Below are 9798 nucleotides of genomic sequence, written 5' to 3' on the forward strand. Positions count from 1 at the left end.
CATAAAATAAAAAATATTTTGTGTTTCTTGCTTGAGTCTTGAGTCTTGAGTCAATTTTTTAAGTTTGGTGTCAATTGCATATTTCTAAAAATTTATGCAATTTTCAAAAATTCATGCATTCATAGTGTTATTCATGATCTTCAAGTTGTTCTTGGTAAGTCTTCTTGTTTGATATTGCTGTTTTCTTGTTTTGTGTCTTTTATTGTTTTTCATGTGCATTTTTGCATTCATATTGTCTAAGCATTAAAGATTTCTAAGTTTGGTGTCTTGCATGTTTTCTTTGCATCAAAAATTTTTCAAAAATATGTTCTTGATGTTCATCATGATCTTTAAAGTGTTCTTGATTTTCATCTTGACATTCATAGTGTTCTTGCATGCATCATGTGTTTTGATCCAAAATTTTCATGTTTTGGGTAATTTTTATGTTTTTCTCTCTCATCATTGAAAATTCAAAAATAAAAAAATATCTTTTCCTTATTTCTCTCAAAATTTTGAAAATTTGAGTTGACTTAGTAAAAAAATTTTAAAACTTAGCTATTTCTTATAAGTCAAGTCAAATTTTCAATTTTAAAAATCTTATCTTTTCAAAACTTTTTCAAAAATCAAATCTTTTTCATTTTTCTTACTATTTTTCTTAAATTCTTAATTTGAATTTTAAAATCTTTTTCTTATCTTTATTTCAAAAAATTGAAACTTTACGAACATTTAATGTGATTGATTAAAAAATTTGAAGTTTGTTACTTTCTTGTTAAGAAAGGTTCAATCTTTAAATTCTAGAATCATATCCTTTAGTTTCTTGTTAGTCAAGTAATCAATTTTACTTTTAAAAGATTAAATCTTTTTCAAAATATATTTTTCTTAAAAATCATATCTTTCTACCATATCTTTTAAAATTATATATTTTTTTTTCAAAAATTTGATTTTAAAATATCTTTTCTAACTTCTTATCTTTTCAAAATTTATTTTCAAATCTTTCTCAACTAACTAATTGACTTTTTGTTTGATTCTTATCTTTTTCAAAACCACCTAACTAATCTTCCCTCTCAAATTTCCGAAAATATCTCACTCTTTTTCAAAATTCTTTTTAATTAATTAATTATTTCAAATTTTAATTTTAATTTTATTTCTTCTCTTAATTTTCAAAAATCACTAACCCCTTTTCAAAATTAATTTTCGAACTCTCTCCCCCTCATCTTCTTCTATTTATTTATTTATTTATTTATTTATTTACTAACACCTCTCTTACCTTTTCCTTCTTCTACTAACATAAAAGAATCTCTATACTGTGACATAGAGGACTCCTCTTCTTCTTCTGTTCTTTTCTCTTTCATATGAGCAGGAACAAGGAAAAAGGCATTCATGTTGAAACTGATCTTGAACCTGAAAGGACTCTGAAAAGGAAATTAAGAGAAGCTAAAATACAACAGTCCAGAGACGACCTTACTGGGATTTTCGAACAAGAAAAGGATATGGCAGTCGAACCCAACAACAATAATGCAAGGAGGATGCTTGGTGATTATACTACACCTACTTCCAAATTTGATGGAAGAAGCATCTCAATTCCTGCCATTGGAGCAAACAATTTTGAGCTGAAGCCTCAATTAGTTGCTCTAATGCAACAGAACTGCAAGTTTCATGAACTTCCATCAGAAGATCCCTACCAATTTTTAACTGAGTTCTTGCAGACCTGTGAGACTGTTAAGACTAATAGAGTAGATCCTGAAATCTACAGGCTCATGCTTTTCCCTTTTGCTGTAAGAGACAGGGCTAGAACATGGTTGGACTCACAACCTAAGGATAGCCTGGACTCTTGGGATAAGCTGGTCACGGCCTTCTTGGTTAAGTACTTTCCTCCTCAAAAGCTGAGCAAGCTTAGAGTGGATGTTCAGACCTTCAAGCAAAAAGATGGTGAATCCCTCTATGAAGCTTGGGAAAGATACAAGCAGATGACCAAAAAGTGTCCTTCTGACATGTTTTCAGAGTGGACCATGATAGATATATTCTATTATGGTCTGTCTGAGTTCTCTAAGATGTTACTTGACCATTCTGCAGGTGGATCCATTCACCTAGAGAAAACGCCTGCAGAAGCTCAGGAACTTATTGAAATGGTTGCAAATAACCAATTCATGTACACTTTTGAGAGGAATTCCATGAATAATGGGATGCCTCAGAGGAAGGGAGTTCTTGAAATTGATGCTCTGAATGCCATATTGGCTCAGAACAAAATGTTGACTTAGCAAGTCAACATGATTTCTCAAAATGGATGGCAAAATGCATCCAACAGTACTAAAGAGGCATCTTCTGAAGAAGAGGCCTATGATCCTGAAAACCTTGCAATGGCATAGGTTAATTACCTGGGGGAAGCCTTTGGCAACACCTATAACCTCTCATGGAGAAATCATCCAAATTTCTCATGGAAGGATCAACAAAAGCCTCAACAAGGCTTTAATAATGGTGGAAGAAAGAGGTTTAGCAATAACAATCCTTTTCCATCATCTTCTCAGCAACAGATAGAGAATTCTGAGCAAAGCACCTCTAACTTAGCAAATATAGTCTCTGATTTGTCTAAGGCCACTTTAAGTTTCATGAGTGAAACAAGATCCTCCATTAGAAATTTAGAGGCACAAGTGGGCCAGCTGAGTAAAAAAGTCACTGAAACTCCTCCTAGTACTCTCCTAAGCAATACTGAAGAGAATCCAAAAAGAGAGTGCAAGGCCATTGACATGATCAACATGGCCGAACCTAGAGAGGAAGGAGAGGACGTGAATCCTAAGAAGGAAGACCTCATGGGACGTCTCTCAGGCAAGAAGGAGTTCCCTATTGAGGACCTAAAGGAATCTGAGGCTCATATAGAGACCATAGAGATTCCATTAAATTTCCATCTGCCATTCATAAGCTCTAAAGACTATTCTTCCTCTGAAGAGGATGAAGATGTAACTGGAGAGCAAGTTGCTCAATATCTAGGAGCCATCATGAAGCTGAATGCCAAGTTGTTTGGTAATGAGACTTAGGAAGGTGAACCTCCCTTGATCATTAGTGAACTAGATATATGGGTTCAGCAAACTTTACCTCAAAAGAGATAAGATCCTGGCAAATTCTTAATACCCTGTACCATAGGCACCATGACCTTTGAAAAGGCTCTGTGTGACCTAGGGTCAAGCATAAATCTGATGCCACTCTCTGTAATGGAGAAGCTGGGGATCATTGAGGTACAGCCTGCCATGTTGTCATTGCAAATGGCAGACAAGTCAGTAAGACAAGCTTATAGATTGGTAGAGGACGTGTTAGTGAAGGTTGAAGGCCTTTACATCCTTGCTGATTTTATAATCTTAGACACTAGGAAGGATGAGGATGAATGCATCATCCTTGGAAGACCTTTCCTAGGCACAGTAGGAGCTGTGATAGATGTTAACAGAGGAGAATTAGTTCTTCAATTGAATGGGGACTACCTTGTGTTTAATACCCAAGGGTGTTCTTCTGTATACATGGAGAGGAAGCATGAAAAGCTTCTCTTAAGACAGAGTCAAACAAAGCCCCCACAATCAAACTCTAAGTTTGGTGTTGGGAGGCCACAGCCAAACTTTAGGTTTGGCGTTAAAACCCCACATCCAAACTCTAAATTTGGTGTTGGGAGTCTAGAACATTGACATGATCACCTTTGAGGCTCCATGAGAGCCTACTGTCAAGCTAGTGACATTAAAAGAGCGCTTATTGGGGGGCAACCCAATTTTTATTTATCTAATTTTATTTTTTTATTTTATTGTTCTTTTGTGTTTTATTAGGTTCATGATCATGTGAAGTCATGAAAAAAATACTAAAATTAAAAACATAATCAAAAACAGTAGAAGAAAAAGCACACCCTAGAGGAAGGGCTTACTGGCATTTAAACGCCAATAAGGAGCATCTGGCTGGCGTTCAACGCCAGAACAGAGTATGGATCTGGCATTGAATGCCAGAAACAAGCAACATCCTGGCGTTTAAATGCTAGGAATACACCCTGAGGAGAGCTGGCGCTGAACGCTAGAAACAAGCACGGAACTGGTGTTCCACGCCAGAAACATGCTGCAGATGGGCGTTGAACGCCCAAAACAAGCATGAAGCTGGTGTTTAACGCTAGAAACAAGCATCAATCTGGTGTTAAACACCAGGATTGCATGCATAGGGTGTTTTACACGCCTAATTAGTACAGGGATGTTAAATCCTTGACACCTCAGGATCTGTGGACCCCACAGGATCTCCACCTACCTCAACTCACCTTCTCTCCTCTTCACACAATCCAATAACACTGTTTCCCAAAAACCCTTCACCAATCACCTTAATCTCGCTTCCCCATAAACCCCACCTACCTTCAAATTCAAAATTCATTTCCCACCCAAACCCACCCAATATGGCCGAACCTTAACCCCTCCCCCTCCACTATATAAACCCCTCCATTCTTCTTCATTTTCACATAACATAACCCTCTCTTCTCCTCTTTGGCCAAAACACACCCTCTCTCCTTCTCCTCTATATCTTCTTCTTCTTCTTCATCTATTCTCTCTTCTTTTGCTCGAGGACGAGCAAAAATTCTAAGTTTGGTGTGGTAAAAGCATAGCTTTTTTGTTTTTCCATAACCACTGATGGCACCTAAGGCCGGAGAAACCTCTAGAAAAGGGAAAGGGAAGACAAAAGCTTCCACCTCTAAGTCATGGGAGATAGAGAGATTCATCTCAAAAGCCCATCAAGACCACTTCTATAAAGTTGTAGCCAAGAAGAAGGTGATCCCGAGGTCCTTTTCAAGCTCAAGAAAAATGAGTATCCGGAGATCTGACATGAGATCCAAAGAAGAGGTTGGGAAATTCTGACCAACCACATTCAACAAGTCGGAATCCTAATGGTTCAAGAGTTCTATCTTACAATGGTTCGGGGGAAATACTTAGATTTTAGTCTGGAAAATGTGAGGTTGGCATTCAACTTGCCCATGATGCAAGGAGATGAACACTCCTACACTAGAAGGGTCAACTTTGATCAAAGGTTGGACCAAGTCCTTATGGACATATGTGTTGAAGGAGTTCAATGGAAAAGTGACTCCAAAGGCAAACCGGTTCAATTCAGAAGACTGGACCTCAAGCCTGTGCCTAAAGGATGGTTGGAGTTCATCCAATGCTCCATCATCCCCACTAGCAACCGATCCGAAGTTACTGTGGATCGGGCCATCATGATTCATAGCATCATGAATAGAGAGGAAGTAGAAGTTCATGAAGTCATCTCCCTTGAATTCTACAAAATAGCCAAAAATTCCTCCACCATGGCAAGGCTAGCTTTTCCTCATCTTATCTGCCATCTGTGCTACTCAGCTGGAGTTATCATAGAAGGAGACATCCTCATTGAAGATGACAAGCCCATCACTAAGAAGAGGATGGAGCAAACAAGAAAGGCTATCCACGGATCTCAAGAGATGCATGAGGAAGCTCATCATTAAGAAATCCCTGAGATGCCTCAAGGGATGCATTTTCCTCCAAATAACTATTGGGAACAACTCAACAATTCTCTAGAAGATTTGAGTTATAACATGGATCAATTAAGGGTGGAACATCAAGAGCACTCCATCATTCTCCATGAGATTAGAGAAGATCAAAGAGCAATGAGGGAGGAGCAACAAAGGCAAGGAAGAGACATAGAAGAGCTCAAGGACATCATTTGTCCTTCAAGAAGAAGACGCCACTAAGGTGGACTCACTCCTTGTTCTTATTTCACTATTTTTTGGTTTTTATGCTATATGTTTATCTATGTTTGTGTCTTCATTACATGATCATTAGTGTCTAGTGTCTATGTCTTAAGCTATGAATAATTCCATGAATCCTTCACCTTTCTTAAAAGAAAAATGTTTTAATTCAAAAGAACAAGAAGTACATGAGTTTTGAATTCAACCTTGAATTTAGTTTAATTATATTGATGTGGTGACAATACTTTTTGTTTTCTGAACGAATGCTTGAACAGTGCATATTTTTTATCTTGTTGTTTATGAATGTTAAAATTGTTGGCTCTTGAAAGAATGATGAACAAAGAGAAATGTTATTGATAATCTGAAAAATCATGAAACTGATTCTTGAAGCAAGAAAAAGTAGTGAAAAAACAAAGGCTTGCAAAAAAAAAGTGGCAAAAAAAATATATAGAAAGAAAAAGAAATAGCAAGCAGAAAAAGCCAATAGCCCTTAAGATCAAAAGGCAAGGGTAAAAAGGGATCCAAGGCTTTGAGCATCAATGGATAGGAGGGCCCAAGGAAATAAAATCCAGGCCTAAACGGCTAAATCAAGCTGTCCCTAACCATGTGCTTGTGGCATGAAGGTCCAAGTGAAAAGCTTGAGACTGAGTGGTTAAAGTCATGATCCAAAGCTTTAGGGTTATTGGCTTTTTCTGCTTTTTTATTTTTCACATTTTTTTTGAATAAGCATATATATATTTTTTTCTTTTATTGCTTTTTTGCTGCTTTTTCTTGCTTCAAGAATTAATTTTAAAATTTTTTAGATCATCAATAATACTTCTCCTTTTTCATCATTCTTTCAAGAGACAACATTCTTAAGCTCCATTTTCAATTATGCACTGTTTATTCATACATTCAGAAAACAAAAGCAATTCCACCACATCAAATAATTAAACTATTCTTAAGATCAACTTGGAATTAATGCATCATAGTTTTCTTTTTCAAATAAAATTTTCTTTTAAGTAAGATGAGAGATATATGGAATACTTTATAGCCTTAAGACATAAATATGATTATGCACTAAAAACAGACAATAAAACAAAATACATGGAAAACATAAAATAAAATAAACAACAGGGGAGTAAAGGAAACGAATCCACCTTAGTGATGGCGGCTACTACTCCTTTTGGAGGATCCAATAGAGTGCTTGATCTCTTCTATGTCTTGTCCCTGTCTCTGTTGTTCTTCCCTCATAGTTCTTTGATCTTCCCTTATGTCATGGAGGATGGTGGAATTCTCTTAATGTCCCATCCTTAGTTGATCCATGCTGGAGCTTAATTCTCCTAAAGAAGTGTGCAATTGGTCCCAAAAAGAAAAATTTTTGTGGAGAAAATACATCCCTTGAGGTATCTCAGGGATTTCTTGTTGAAGCAGCTCCACATGCTCTTGCAGTGGTTCATGTGTCGGCTCTCTAGCATGCTCCATCCTTCTTTTAGTGATGGGCTTGGCCTTTTCACTGGGGATGTATCATTCTATGACAATTCTATCTGAAATGCGTAAGTGACATATGGGGTGAGGGAAGCGGAGGCAAGTGCCTTTGGTGCCAGTCTTTGTTGCCATACTTAGGAGTGGTAGAAGTCAAAAAGCAAAGCTTTTGCAATACAAAACTTAAGAGTTTTGCTCGTCCTCTAGCAATTGGCTTAAGGTTTATTCTTTTCAGCTGGTTTGGCTTGCCTTTTGCATCCTTAATCCATTGAGTTCCAGGCAGGCAGATGTCCTCTAGGACTTGATCCAGCTTAAAGTTAGCTACCACCCTTCTATTATAGGAATCAGGGTCATCCCTTTGCAAGGGTAATTTAAAGATCTCTCTCACCTTATTCAGATGAAAATAGATGATCTTCCCACTCATCATAGTGTGAAAAGTATGGAATGCTGTTTCATCTTTCTTTTACTTATCTTTCATCCACAAATTTGCATAGAATTCATGGATCATGTTGAATCCAACAGTGATCTCAGGATTTGCTAGAATCTCCAAGCCTCTCTTTCGAATTTGCTCTTGAATCTCCGGGTATTCATCTTCTCCTAATTCGAATCTGACTTCAGGGATTACTGGCCTCTTACTCATTATTTTGTGATAATGTTCTTCATGTTGGTTGTTGTAGAATCTGACAGGTTTGAAAATAACTGTTGGGTCATCTGCTTTCTTGTTTCTTGGAGCAGTATTGCCACTTCTTGGAGCCATGGTGTTCGAATTTTAATTAGAGAACAAGGATCCTTCTACACCAAACTTAATAGGTTTGCTTGTCCTCGAGCAAAAGGTAAGAAAGGAAGAAGAAGAAAGCGAAGGAGAGGATAAAAGGAGAGGAGAATTCGAATGAAGATGTGGTGAATGAGTGAAACTGGAGCATGGATATATATAGGGAGGGGAGGCTGGGATTTTCAAATTTAATGATTAAAGAAAGATAAAGAAGTTTTGAAAAAGATAGAAAAAGATACGTTTTTAAACTTGAAAGATATAAAAAAGATATAAAAGATATAAAAGATAAGATAAGAAGTATTAAAAAGATTTTAACTTTAATAAAATATATGAACAAGAATTACTAAAGATAAGAAAAGATTTTGAAAGAAATTGAAAACTAGTTGAAAAAGATATGAGCCATTGAAAAAGATTTAAAAATATTTTAAATTTGAAATCAATTTGAAATTTGAAATATTTAGAAAATATTTTATTTAAATGTCATGGAAGCTCAAAATTAAAATTTAAAATGGTAGTTTAAACGGAGAAGAAGATAAGATGAAGGAAGGATAAGGTTTTGAAGCATTACCTCCCTTGCTGTCTTTCTGGCGATAAACACCCAGAATGGCTTCATTCTGTCGTTTAACGCTGCAGCCCCTACTTGAGGGGCGTTAAACGCTCAGAATGGCTTCATTCTGTCGTTTAACGCTGCTGTCCCTACTTGCTGGGCGTTAAACGCCCAGAATGGCACCCGTTTTGGCATTCAACGCCAGGCTGCCCTCCTTTGTGGGCGTTGAATGTCCAGCCAGTACCCCCTGGCTGGCGTTCAGTGCCAGGTATGCCTGCCTCATTGGGCGTTGGAATGCCCAGCCATGCTCCCTAGCTGGCATTTAAGGCAAAGTTGAGCTTCCCTCATGGGCGTTAAACGCCCATTCTTCATCCTTTTCTGGCATTCAACGCCAGAAAGGTGCTTCCTCCAGGGTGTTCTGTTTTCTGTTCTACATTATTCTCTCTCTATTTAAACACTGTTCATGATCACTAACATAAAAAATCAAATTAATAAAAACCAATTATGAAAAAGATTAATTCAATCAGGAATAGTTAGAGAAATAGAAACTACTATGCTATTAATCATTGGGTTGCCTCCCAACAACCGCTTCTTTAATGTCTTTAGCTGGACTTCACTGTACTTAACTTAGTAGCATTGTCGAGCCGCCTAGCTCAATATCCCGTTTGAGGTAATGCTTGAGTCTCTGTCCATTGACAGTGATTCTGTTGTCTGGTTCTTTTCCTTGAAGTTCTGGGTGCCCATAAGGTGATACACTAGTAATCACATATGGTCCCTTCCTACATGATTTGAGTTACCCAGGGAATAATTTGAGTCTTGAATTGAAGAGCAGAACCATTTGTCCTGGTTCAAAGACTTTGGAAGATATCTTCTTGTCATGCCACCTTTCTGCTTTTTCTTCATAGATCTTTGCATTTTCAAATGCAGCTAAGCAGAATTAATCCAACTGATTTAATTGGAGTAGCCGTTTCTCTCCTGCTGCTTTAGCATCAAGGTTGAGGAATCTAGTTGTCCAATAGGCCTTGTTTTCTAGTTCCACTGGCAAATGACAGGATCTCCCAAACACCAGTTGCTATGGTGATGTTCCTAGAGGGGTTTTAAAAGCTGTTCTGTATACCCGAGCATCTCTTAAAGAGATATGGTTCATCCCACAAGTAGTACTTTGCATCATACATGAGTTTTCAAGCTTGATGCCTATTGTACTCTTTGGGAATGAATCTTATAGCTTTGTAATTTACCATGTCTGCAAACCAAGGTGCTGTCCAGATGGTATCGAGTTGCTCATCTGGAAAGGTTTCGGAGATGTCAGTG

The 9798-nt window shown here is 37.3% G+C and overlaps 1 non-coding gene across 1 annotated transcript; it reads right to left on the reverse strand.

The window, feature by feature from the left end:
• Positions 1–1868: 1868 nt before the first annotated feature.
• Positions 1869–1972, reverse strand: LOC112804482 (small nucleolar RNA R71). Its single transcript, XR_003203096.1, has one exon. It is a non-coding gene; the product is annotated as a small nucleolar RNA R71 (small nucleolar RNA).
• Between the last annotated feature and the right edge of the window lie 7826 nt (positions 1973–9798).

Source organism: Arachis hypogaea, chromosome 5, assembly GCF_003086295.3.
Source record: "Arachis hypogaea cultivar Tifrunner chromosome 5, arahy.Tifrunner.gnm2.J5K5, whole genome shotgun sequence".
Lineage (NCBI taxonomy): Eukaryota > Viridiplantae > Streptophyta > Magnoliopsida > Fabales > Fabaceae > Arachis > Arachis hypogaea.